At 35.2% G+C, this 14,334-nt stretch overlaps 1 pseudogene; it reads left to right on the forward strand.

Moving 5' to 3' along the window:
- The first annotated feature begins 593 nt into the window (after positions 1 to 593).
- Positions 594 to 14,334, forward strand: part of LOC149563466 (cysteine-rich receptor-like protein kinase 15) — a 50,732-nt pseudogene continuing 36,991 nt past the window's right edge.

Below are 14,334 nucleotides of genomic sequence, written 5' to 3' on the forward strand. Positions count from 1 at the left end.
AATAATAAGTTCAAACATTCATAAATACTTAAAGCAACAAATGTAAATGTGACCTATGAATCCTGCAATATATAGTAAATATATAATGTTAATAAAAGACAACTAGAAATATCATGTTAACATGAAGCTATCTTCACATTTTAATATAGTATTTAAAAAAATGTCATGATGACATCAAGCTCCCTTACCTTCCTACCCATTTACTTGTTCCTGCAATTTCAATACATCAAAGTTGTGATCTTCACTTTTTTTCCTACTATTTTCATTTTTTACTTAACTATTTGTATAATATTTTTAGTATCACTGTTTAATTCAAACAATGAAATTTAAAATTAAAAACATTTTTATATTCAAATATTCTATTTTTAAATAGATGAGTACTTTGAAGAATAATTAGAAAGCATGTATTTAGTTAAAAAACAAAAACAAAATGACACAACGTAATATTCAAAATGTGCATGCTTTGAAAATTAGCTAGAGACCCTATATTTATTAATAAATAATCAATAAAAAAATGACAAACTAGATAGTACTGGTGACCTTCCTATTAATAGAACATATAATATAAATAAACATTTTACTAGTGAGGCCAGCCGTCCAAAATGACTCTGACTTTTTCTGCTTCAGCTTTTGATTTGAATGAAAGTTGACTGACGCTGCAATCAACCCATTCAATTCATCGCTAAAATTGATGACATGAAACACAAATTCTACTTCTAACTGGGTTGCACAACACGGATTTGATCTCAGCTACAAAATGAGGTGCAGCTCTTGCTTTTCTATTCTTCTTTTCTTCTTTGTAATGATTTTTTCTTCTGTGAAATCCGATTACAGATGGCATAATTGTAACAATGATTCAACTTACGCCAACAGCAGTACATATTCTGCTAATCTGAACCGAGTCATGTCGGATCTATTTACAAATACATCTCTAAATTCGGGGTTTAACAAATCTTTCTATGGTCAAACACCCAACAAGATCTATGGTCTTCTGCAGTGTTTTGGGAACTTATCAGCACAGAAATGCTCAGACTGTGCACAAGCAGCAAAGACTTCTCTCATGGAGCATTGCGCGAACACCACAGGTGGCATGATATTGATGGATGACTGTTTTTTGCGCTATGACAACTCTAATTTCATTTCAACCCTCGATACCAACGTATATAAAAAGCTGTGGAATCCCATTGAAGTCGACACGAGCAATATGGATGATTTCAAAGCCAAAACCTCTATTCTTCTCTCCAACTTGTCCAATCTAGCTTTAGATCCTGCAAATAAGCGATTCGCCATGGGAACGACCAACTACTCCACATCCAAAAATGTCTATGGGCTCGTTCAATGTTGGAGATATTTATCTATCAATGATTGCAAGAATTGTTTGTTTACAGCAAGAAAAACTGTGGAGGATTGTTGTTCTATGAACCAAGGAGGTCGGGGTCTGTTAGGAAACTGCGTGGTCAGATTTGAGTCATATTCATTTTTCAACACTACAGTTGTATCTTCTCCACCTACTTCAACAACTTCTGCACCTCCCACAGCAGGACAGACCCAATCAAAGAGTAAGCACAAACACCTCCTTTTAATATTTGTTGGATTCTATGTCTGATATTCTTGTATTGAAAAGAATCTGCACTGCAGAGAAGCAGTCAAAAGTACCCTTAATCTTGGGAGTATTTGTCTAATTGCAATGAGAAAAAGAGTGAGATTTGTCATTTTTAGGAGCCCAGTCACCCACAACGAAGGTGCTGCGTCCAATTTTTTTTGTTCTCTGTTGGGTTTAGTTTTTAAACAAAAAAATTCTGAGTTTTTATAATTTTCTTTCCTACACAGAGGGGCATGGGTATTCTGCCGAATCTCGTTTACTCATACCTGACCAGCAACATTTACTCATGAGCTTAGGGACATTGGCAGAAGCCACACAAAATTTTCATGAAAATAACAAGCTTGGAGAGGGAGGCTTTGGAAGTGTATACAGGGTGGGGCTATATTGTATCCTTGACCTTAATCAACACTGTGTTCATAAGGTTATTAAGGGGGAAATTTCTTTAAGAGAAATGCAGAGCTCTAATTCTGGTTTGATCTTTCAGGGAACAAATAGAGACGGGAAGGACATAGCAGTCAAAAAGCTGTCTGCAAAATCTTTCCAAGGTACAATGGAGTTCATGAATGAAGTGAAGCTAATATCTAATGTTCAGCACCGAAATCTTGTGAAGCTGTTAGGATGTTGCACAGAAGGAGATGAACGGTTGCTTATTTATGAATATCTTCCCAATAAGAGCCTGGATACTTTTCTCTTTGGTGAGTTATGTTCTCTCTTTATTTATTACATATAATATAATATTATTTTGCAGAGTCATAGTTTAAACATTATACATTTAGCTTCATTTCAGTACTAAAAGTGTTAAATAGTCAAAATTGACTTATTTTTTCCAAGCTTAATTTTTTTCCTTAGCATGTGATGCTTTGAAGAATGATGGATAGAATTGGGATTAGAGATCCAGAAAAGCGAAGACAGCTAGATTGGCAACAACGCTATAACATCATCACTGAAATTGCTCGGGGTCTTCTCTATCTTCATGAAGATTCACAGGTGAAAATCATTCACAGGGATATTAAAACAAGCAATATTTTGCTTGATGACAAATTTAATCCTAAAATAGCTGACTTCGGTTTAGCCAGAATTTTCCCAGAAGATGAAACACAAATCCAAACAAGAATTGCGGGCACAATGTAAGGACCCCAATGATGATTGAAATTGTTTAAAATTATTTTTCAATTTTTCTAAGTGGGGTTTATTTGTGAGGCAGAGGTTACATGGCTCCAGAGTATGCAATGCGAGGACAACTGTCAGTTAAAGCTGATGTTTATAGCTTTGGTGTGCTAGTGCTTGAGATTGTCAGCGGAAGGAAAAACTTAGATATTCATTTAGACCAGGGGATGCAGAATCTGTTGGAATGGGTACCAAATCAATCTACCACTATATGTTTGTTTTCAATAATGGATTTCAATTCCAGATATCAAACTTAAAACTGACGACACTAAGGAATAAATTAAGCTTGAAAATATAAGTCAACTTTGACTATTTAACACTTTTAGCTTAGGAATCAAATCTTAATGTATTATGTTCAAACAATCTCAAAACTGACAGATACTGACAGATATAATTTGTGATTTATACAGGCATGGAGAGTTTATAGAGGAGGAGATGTGATAACTATGGTTGAGCCAACATTAAGAGAGAGGTGCTCATAGGATCTTGTGGTACGATGCATTCATGTGGCACTTTTGTGTGTACAAGCTGATGCCACAGTTCGTCCACTTATGTCCAAAGTTGTTCCGATGATATTGAGCAATTCGGTGACATTGCCAGTTCCATCAAAGCCGGCGTTTTTAAGTGGCTCGGATTCAAGTAAAGGACTAGAATTAGTAAGGCACGGAAAGGAGACACCCACATTTGAAGACTCGCAGACATCTGGAACCACCGCTTCTTCTGCGTTGGGCGTTCCATCGGTAAATGAAACCTCCGTCACTAACATGGGGCCAAGATAAGGTAGGTATTGACATTTAGGCTCCGTTTGGTTGCCGGAATATGGGTGGAATAGGAAAACGAAATTAGAATATGTTTTATATTCGTTGTTTGGTAAGCTCAATTGGAATAGAGAATAGGAAGACATATTCCAATTTTGCCCCTAAAATGAGCATATGTCCATGCCCAAAAATATTTGTTATTGGAATAGGCCATTTCCATTCCCATTCCGATTTTCCATTAAAAAATATTTTTTATTAATTTTTTTTTTTTTTTTTTGTACTTTTACTTTTTGAATTTTTTTTGTTAAATTTTTTTAAATTTTTTTTTTTTTATAACATTTTTTAAAATTATATCTATTTGTTTAAAAAAATGAAAATGAAAATGAATTAACTAAAAAAAATAAATTAAAAAAAAATTAGGAAAAATGTTTAAAAAAATACAAAACTTAACCTTATTCCTATTCTATTTTTGTACAACCAAACAATAGATTAACATATTCCAGTCGAATTCCAAGTGCACCAAACATGATTGGAATTGTCTATTTCTATTCCCATTCCTCCTTTCCATTCCCATTCCCATTTTCTATTCTAATTTTCTATTCCTATGCCAGCAACCAAACGGGGCCTAAGAGCATAATTAATGTGATATACAGAAGGAATACCAACATTACAACATGGGTTGTATTCTCCATGCCTATTCTTAAGGTGACTCATAGATTCCTTCCAACTGTGGACAGAAAATCTCCAATGGTAAAAAAAAATGCAAACGTAGACATAGGCATAAATACGAGAATTCGGGTTTAACGGCACAGGGCCCCACATGACGATTGTACAACTATGAGGTCAGCGTACGAATAAAAAGAATGGACAAAAAACAATGAAAAACCTGTGAGAAGGCGTGGACAAATGACATATACATCAATGTCATCACCAGTAATGAAATGATGAAAAAGCGGTGGACATCGTCAGACGACTGTATAGCCTTCAATCGTCTTGACTCTCGCCTATCCTTTTCCCACATTGCAAGCTGTTGATAGACAAACTTAGTAAAGTCCATTTCACATAAACACCTTTCGAATAATAACTAGCAATTGCACCTAAGGTTGCAATAAGGATACCGAAGAAAATTATGTTAAGTTTAAAATGTTGGTAATGAATAATATGATAAACATTTATTTTTATTGCATATATTTGAACAAACATAAGTACAAAAGTTTATGTGGCACACAAACATCTTTTTATGGATCTGTCGTATCCAGGTTTAGCATTGCCTATTTTTTCCATAAAGAAACATAACACAAGCAATAGTCAAAAGACACATTTGAATGTCAGCAAGGAAATATGATTAGTAAGAAATTGTAAATCTGTCATTAAATTGTAACAATGAAGGTATAGAAGACATATTTATTTATTTTCGAGAAATAAACAAAAGTTCAAAGCAATCCAATCAACAATCAAATGGTATTAATTAATAAAGTATCAAGTGAGGTGTGTAAATTTAACAAATGCAAATATAGGAATGGGCATAGTTGGACAAGGTGAGAAACATGATTTGCATTATTATATGTTTCAATTTTTGAAGATTTAAGTTTTAATGAAAAAAAAATTATAACTGTGCCCAAATGTTGTATGGAATTGTGTGTGGATTATAAGTAGCAAATAAAAATGTTCTTTTAAACATCATTTGGTAGCTGAACATTTGAAAAATATATTGGAAACCAAATAGAATGAAGAGCCAGTGCGTATATAAAATGTGTTGCATTCGCTGTTAATTAAGACATGCTCAATGAACTATTTTTACTGTTTTGTAGTCAACTGTAAAAGAATAGAATCTAAGATCACAACACTCATGAATTTGGTAATTAGTTTTGAGTTTGGCCGAATAATGTGGGAAAATTATGTCCTTTATGATAAAAAAAAATTCTCCATAGACACACATTAAAAATATAAGTCTTCTTAGTGCAATCGCAGTAAGGAGAGCTAGTGCTATAATAAGAATTATACAGTAATCCACCATGCATTTAGATCCTCACGAAAATAAACATCAAAATTGGATAAAATATTATCACATCTAACACCAAATTTGTTGTGCGTATAGAAAGTAGAGCTCAGAGGCGATATTGCTCAACAAATTGATGGCCAAGGCAAGAATATCTCCCCACTGGTCTCTAGACCCAAACGCGGCCATTCCCGGCAGCAGATACCCTATAAACACACATATTATGAGTCTTCCACTCTCAATGAGGAGATGATTGCCAAGCACCATTGACATGCCCCATATGTTTGGGTTGTCCGAAAGGCTCACAGACGCCACGTCCAAGTATGACAGAGCCTCAATTGTCAGCGCACACAGAACCAAATACTTCCCCGGGATCCAGTACGTTCTCTTCTTAAAGCTTCCCCATAGATCGAGTGCTATTACACAGCTAAAATAGACAAAGTGCTATGGACGCGAATGCCAGGTTTTGAATATTCGTCAAGAAGTAACCCCAAACATCCTTCTCCATTGCGCTTCCCTCACTCGATATACAATGTGATTGACACGCAGAGCATAAATCATATTGAGCCTAACTGACGGTGGGAACGCAAACAAATAATTTTTAACAAGTATTTAATTAGTTCTACTTAATTTATTAACAATTCAACGATTTCGAAATGATTTTTAACTACTTCAATAGTTGCACCCAAGTTTAGTAATAACTTTAGAGTAGGGGAGAAATATATAATATAAAAGAGAACTATGAAAGCAAATTTCTGGGTTCCATTGAAGGCCCTCGTAATTCTAGGCCAGACTATTTTTGTTCGAATAATAATGACAGAACATTAATTATGATAATGAGAAGCATTTATACTTGCCTATATTTTGTTGATTTCCCATCCACCAGCTAAGACTAGCTAAAGAAGATGATTTTAGGAAAGATTCCACATTTTAAAATATACGATCCAGTCCCAGTTCCTCAAAGCGCACAAATGGTGATCACCAGCACTGATTTCAACATATTCTGCTGCGGTTGACGGCACTCCCATCTGAACATACACGTTGTTTCCCCAGCAATACGGCTGCCCGGAGCCCTCCAATCAGCACACAAATCCATCGCCGCCAGTCAGCCCTGTGAACGCCTTTCTGAGAGGTGCTCCGTACACGATCGCCGCATCGCTTCCAAAGCGAGTCACAAAATGCGAACCATCGGCGTTCAATCCGCAGAGCGTCCGCCCATTTTCTCCATAAGAAGCCGCCAGAGAATTCATAGAACCGACCACCAAAACAGCCGTTAACTCAACAGTCAGGAAAACAAAGAACGCCGCTACATTTTCCATAATCTAAACCCATATAGGATTATGGCAGTTGGTTGAGATAAATGCGTGTTTTTTTAAAGATGCAGATCAAACATGTCCCATACAAAATTTTTTTGGAAAGGACTACATTTATCACACGGTGAGAAAAGAATTTCATATTGGACTTTCACATTCTGAAAACACTCAACAACAAATGTAATAAAATATTCTAAAGGACTACACTTGTCAGGAATGGCATATTATCATATTTTGAAATTAATCATTGAGATTACTGCAATCATCTTGTATCCTATATTAATGAATATGATCGTTGATTTTAAAATGATGTTTTGAGACAACTCCCCCTTTCGTGGAATCCTATAACATGTTTAATTTCAACTTTACTTGTCCGGGTGCCCCACAAACGAAAGTTCTTATCTAAGTTAACCATTACGTGGTTTCTGAGGAGAAGGATGCACATTATGTCAAATCTGAGCAGGCGAGCGAGGAAAATTTCCTAAAGGTGTTGCATTGTATTCGAATATATCATTTTCAATCTACAAAACGCGTCAGCCAAAAAGTGCGTGTAACGTGGAAAGCGAATTGGCCGGCAAAAAGTTCAAGAAAATAAATATTTTTCCAATTTCTGTGGCTTTCCTTCCCCATTCTTCTAATTAAACATATAAGTTTGATGCGGTAGTATGTTTGGGCTTTTGTTAGAATCTTAGGAGGAGGGCCAATTCCTGTTAGATGCCATAGAATCAACCAAATGGTCAAGTAGGTCCACCACCAACTCAGTCTTATCTTCATGATTAGTGCAACCTGATCACAAACTATATATGTCATGAATACTATAACCAACTTCATGACCACCATTTATTATGCATTTGACTATAAATCTAATAGATTGATGCTCCTTTGTATCTCCTCCGGTGCATGTTTTTCATAATTCGCAGAAGCTTCATGTTGAAGCATCGCTCAAGACTCAAATATTATATCGTTCTAATTCCAAAACAAGCGGCAAGGCAATGCGGTAGAAGTTAAAATGTACGCCCTCACTCGACCCTAAACTCTCAAGCTCGTGAAGCTATGCAGATGTTTCTTCCAAAACAACGTCAAACTCTCTGTCGGAAAATTTAACCCTGTCAGAGACCTGTTTGACAGTGACTTTCAGACTGAAGTTTTCTTACCATTTGCTTTAGCAAATTATTGAATTTGTAAGTCTTCTTTATATTTGCTTTGTTTCAGTATTTTTACCACCAAGTCCAGTTGACCGAAAAAATATTATACATTTAAAATATATTAACTTTTATTTAATACAAAATTTTAAAATATCATACATGTAAAATATAGTAGCTTTTATTTAATACAATTTTTTTTTAAAATTATTGATAAATTTTAATCTTTTGTTTTGGAGAATATTAAATTTCAAAAAATTAAAACTCGAACATTATCAGATATAAAGGCTCTCATTGAAATTCACATGGTAATAGTAAATAGATAATAATAAAGATCTTCTATACCAATACATCTAGAGAGCTGCACACTACAGTATATCACATTTGTAATAGTACGACGAAAGAGTGCATTTATAGAATGTCTATTAATGAGTTGAAAGGAAGTTTCCTGCTACATGGAGTACAAGTTAAGATCTGATCTTTCCTATAATATTTTTCCTTTTTGGGTTGTGCCCAATATCGCCCTTCTGTATCTAGGTTTCATTACATTCTCCTTCCTTTCAATTGGAACTCTGACATGGAAGGATTCACGCCTTACCTTTCGGCCGCCATGACAAAGGTTTCTTTCCATGCTAAGAGATATAATGTGTTTTTGAGTTTTAGGGGAAAAGATGTGAGAAAGACTCTGGTTGACCATCTCTTCCAAGCTCTTTCTGCAGCCGGATTGAATGTATTTCTTGACACCCACAAATTAAATAAGGGGGGAACCATTGATTCCAGCCTGAAAAATGCAATTATGTGGAGCGCAATATGTATTCCTATATTTTCCAAAGGCTATGCAAGCTCAACATGGTGTCTTAGGGAAGTTGCCTTTATGTTGGAATCTTCTGGGACGATTATTCCTCTCTTTTATGAACTGGAACCGACCCATGTTAGGTATCCTCTAGGAGATTCCAGCCCTTACAAGGAATCATTTGAAAAGCACTACAACCATCCAAATCGATATTCAAGAGAAGAGATTGATGGGTGGAAGCATGCCCTTGAGAAGATCTGCTCTCGTTCAGGGTGGTCACTAGATATGACTCCAAGGTTAGTAATTGATCTTTGTTTTTTTGTTTTTTCAAATTCAATTATTAGTTTAAAATTGAATTATTTTTTAAAAGTAAAGGATGAAATGTGTCAAAGTTCTTTTCTATAGTTAGATAAGAAGAAAAATAGATAGATATAAACAGAAATGGAAAATAAATAGTGAAAAGAGATATTGAGGGAGTTTAAATGGATAGAACTCTATGTAATTATATATAAAAAAGGGGAAGAGAGAGAATTTTTAGTCATGAAATTGTTTTAAAACTAACATTTTCAACTTGGTGTGAAATGGATACACTCAAGAGATTTGGAAAGTCTATGCGAATTATTATTATTATTATTTTTTTGACATATATTAAAGACTTCAAAATTATTGTCAATTCACCACTTTATAAAAATTTGGTAAGACTAAATGGGAGCCTGCATGCTAATAGTTTTACTTCTGCAAGTTTCAGCTAGAAATGGCAAATAGTTTGTCTAAAATGCTAAGATTTAAAAACAAAAATATAAATTAGATACTACATACTGAAGGGCAAGACCTTTTTGATAAAAGACTCACAATTTACCGTTGTGGTGTAAGCTCTTGCCTATAATCTATTAAACTTTATTATTCACTATACAAATAAAATATAAATGAATATTTTTAATAGTTATAATACATTTATAATCCAATTACACTTTCTCCTTTCTTTATATTGGCAATCTCAAGTGAAACCTAATATGCCGAATCAGAAATGTTTTTTAAGGAGACGGAAAATAGGATAGCATTTATTTACTTTAAAAGAATAAACCCAAAAATCTCGTAAAAAATAGTTATTTTTATTTTATACCGCACCATTCATGGATACTCTGGTGGCCTCGGTCATATATATATATATATATATATATATATATATATATATATATATATATATATATTCACCTATCGAGTATTGAGAGGTTTAGAGCCATCCAATTTAGTGGAGATAATGTTGATCTCTACTTTGTAGTATAATATTTGTACCCACTGCAATATAAAATGCGGGTTGTACCGGGCATCTTCTGAGCGATGTAACGTTATTGATGCCTATAAGCTGCTCTTATGCAGAAGAGTTACCAGCTGCATCTACGGATGAGATACACATGTACATATGGTAAATTTGAGTCAAATAGACATACAATGAATAATATGGACATTTCATTGATGCAGCATATGAACAATTTAGCCATGTTGGTTCTTATTTAATTCTAAGTCTGTGAATTCCAAAATAAATGTTATGAATTGTCACGTGTCCGAGAGTGTAAATCTATCAATTTAAAATTGAGGAGTTTCAACAGTTGAATGCCTCCACAAAGCCGGCCTATTTTAAGAAGGAAAAGAAATACCAGATTCGTTTATCACATAATTAATGCCCCATATCTAATATAGTGAGCACTCTTAAGAACGTCAAAAGAAAAAAGCCAAACACCTGAACTCAATCGTTCAAAATAACCAAATTTGAGCATCTAGAGGTTTCCTGTGGGCTTCTCATTTCTGACTATAAGTATGGGACAAGTTGAATTGTTTTGGTCGTAATAAAAGTAGCAAGGAATCTAGTCTATTTTGTAAAGCTGAAATAGCTAATATCTTGCAATTGAAGAGCATGTGCAAATTTTCATTTTCATTGAGAAATAGAAAACAAGTTATTTATTACAAGTTTTTAATTACTGCAAAAGAGTTCTAGATTAACCTTCATATGATATATGTAAAAGAAGTTTAGATTGCAGAATATATATTTTTAAATGTTGATAATATTAGAATGATGTGTTGAGTGACCTTCATGTTATGTAAAAGATCACAGACTTTGAATAGGTTAAGATCATCACTCTGTTTATAGTATTCATGAAAGTTACACAGAACAGTAGATCTATAATTCGCGATCAAATATTGATACAGATTTAAATATATATGAAATATGATTTTTTTTTAAATTTGATTTGTAAAAATCTTACCTCTCTAGTTTTCTGTTCCTTTTTATTTCATTTTTCCTGTGCTCTTTCTTTCACTTTTCTGACGTAAAGACTCCATCATATCACTAAGCTTTATTTCCTTGCACGGTAGTTCGCAAGCATTAGCTTTCGCTTGAAATACTTGGAAAACCTGAAGCAATAATGATTGGAAAAATGGAGTTAAAAGGAAGATTAGAGAGGATGATCTTTTAAATTAAATATGGAAGAAAGCTGGAGCAGATGAAAAAAAGAATTCTTACCTTAGGTTTTCCTTCATACGCATGAGATAAGATGCCAGAAAATAAAGATCATCGGAGATAGTTGTGTGGCTTTACTCATATCCATCCATTCTACACTATTAAAACAAAATCATAAAACATTTAAAATCTGCCCTCTTGGAAAATAACAGGAGATACTTCATTGGCTAGACAAAAACTAGCACAATGTTTCAAAGCAATATGCACCAAGTTTTTAGTATGAGCAAATTTCCATAAATACATAGATTTTCCATGGTTATTATGAAGATTATATATTGTTTGGGTGATTAGGATGGGCACAAATTAGATATACTTCGTAATTGCAATTGCATTGTCATTTGAAATGATAGAAAATAGATTCGATTATTTCGTCGTTGTACAGGTGTCACTAACTTCGCAATATACAGATTCGAAGGTCAGCTAGTGAAGAAAGTGGTGAACGACATAATAAAGACACTTGACAGGGTGCCGTTACAAGTTGCCAAACATCCGGTGGGATTTGAAACTGTACGAAAAGGTCTAATTCAGAAATTGCATCTCATTTCATCCCAATATGGAATATTGGGTATAGGTGGTATTGGGAAGACCACAGCTGCGAAGGCCGTGTATAATAAAATTTATAGTGAATTCGATGCTGCTTCCTTCCTGTTTAATGTCCGCGACGCTAGCCTTCCAAAATTGCAGGGTCAAATTCTCAAAGATTTGGTCAACTATGAAGAAGATCTGTGTGGAAAAGGGAAAATATTTGTTGATAGATCGTTTGCAAGGAATCCGCGCCCTTATCGTCTTGGACGATGTTGATAATCGCGTGCAATTGGACGCCTTGGCTGGGGATTGGCTGGCCCCTGGAAGCCGTTTAATCATTTAATCATTAGACACATTCTCAATGCCGCTCATATCTCATCCGATTGCATTCGCGAGATGCGCGGATTTGAGGAAAGCGTAGGGCTCCAGTTGTTTTGTTGGCACGCCTTCCTCAGACCATCCCCCATTCCCCGTTTTAAACAACTCTCGAGAAGAATAGTGGAGGCTTGCAAGGGACACCCTCTTTCTCTCGAGATCATTGGAGCTTTTTTGTACGATAAGCAGGATGACACTCACATTGATTGCTGGAATGAAACCCTTGAAAATGTTGCAGGCAATAGAGACATTTTTGAAACACTCAAGATCAGATATAGTGGTCTTAGTAGTGAGGAAAAAGAAATGTTTCTGGACATTGCTTGCTATTTTATTGGAGAATGCACAACTTCTCCCATAGTTTTCTGGAAATCCATGTACAAGAATGTGCGCATTGCTATCAATAATCTGTCAAATAAGTTGTTGATAAAGATAGACGAGAAAGGTGTATTTGAAATGCATGACCTCGTGCGAGATATGGGCCGAATCATTGCTGAGGAAGATCAAACCCAGCAACGGGAGACTGTCCACTTCCAGTCAAGCAGCTCATTCAACAATGCAAGTAGCACTATCAATATCTCTCGCCTTCGTCTCCATCAAGGTGATTCACGGTGCCTTAAAATGTTGTGTACACCTAGTCTTCGCTATCTTCATTTGGAGCAAGTGCTCATAGAAGATATCTTAGACATTCTTCCTCTAACTTTGAGATGGGTCAAGGTGAATTCTTAGACAACCTGAGTTGGTCTAGTGGTGGAGAACTTGTACTCTTGAAAGAGAGGTCACAAGTTCAAATCCCACTGGGCGGGTAGGGTATGTATGCCTCATTTGTAGTGCCAAGCGCCTCTCGAAAAAGAGTACGAGGTAGTCCCATATCACTGTCACCATACGTAAACCCAAAAACTATGGCATAGTGTCGTGGACTATAAAACCACCTTGCCTTGCCTTTTTGCAAGCATGGGGTGTAGCTCGAATTCGTTGGAGGAGTTACTTTTAGCAATAAAGGAGAAATCATCTGTTTTAGGCATGAGATCGCAATTGAGGATCATCGACTGGACTGACTGCAGGTCCCTGCGAAACCTCCCGGACAGTGTTAGTTATTTGTCACTTTTGCAGTCCTTGAATTTTTCCAGATGTCAGAATTTGAATTGTCTTCCTAACATCATTTTCGACCTCTCACAACTGCAATACATGAATTTGAGTTACTGTGAAAAATTCCGTTGCCTTCCTGACAGTATTGGGAACCCTCTCTGGGCTTGAGTACTTGAACTTAACCTGTTGTAAGATCTTAGTTCAACTTCTTGACAGTATTGGCAATCTATCACAGCTGAAACATTTAAGCCTAAGCTGGTGCGAAAAATTGCAGAGCCTTCCAGAAAGCATTAGCAACTTGTCAAATCTGGATAAGTTGGACGTTATGAGTTGTTATTCTGCATGGAAATCAACTCCATATGCCATTTTGATCAAGCCAACAATATGCCTCTTGGGATTGCCTCCTCAGGCGGAGAACTGGCGGAAGAATTTAATTATAACCCCAGGATGTAAATAAATACTATATATTTATTTCGATATTGAATACTAGCAATCAGCTCATTACAGCTTGTCTTATGGTTTGATGGAATGAAATTTATGCTTTCCCTTATTTGCATAAAAGCATGTGTAATGTGTAATGTACTGGCAGCGTCACACAAAGAGTAGATCAAAACGGTATACCTCAACCTCCTGATCATATCTTAAATGCATTAAATTCTTGGTCATTTTTTGTATGCAATCTTAAATAAATTTTACACTTCAAAGCTCTTAAAAAATATACTTACTATCACACGCTAAAGGGGATGTTTTCCTTCAATCCAGAAAAATTAGTGTCCAAGCTAACAAAAGTCAGATGGTCGTAGGGTAAAAGTTCAAAACTCAAATTCAAATTGTCCGGCAAACCCAGTAAAGGTAAAAAGCATATCAATCGCCTTGCACGTAAGTTCAGACTCGTCTTATTTTTTCTTCACGATTTTGTTCGATTAAAATCTCTTGGATGCAATCTCATTTTTAAAATTCAATTGAGAATATATTAGAAGATTACTGAAAAGTTTTTTTTGCCATATATATTAAAATGGTTGGAAGCAATTGTATAATGGTAATGCTTTAAAATA

Source organism: Cupressus sempervirens, chromosome 4 (assembly GCF_028749045.1).
Source record: "Cupressus sempervirens isolate cs-2001-9-10 chromosome 4, ASM2874904v1, whole genome shotgun sequence".
NCBI lineage: Eukaryota > Viridiplantae > Streptophyta > Pinopsida > Cupressales > Cupressaceae > Cupressus > Cupressus sempervirens.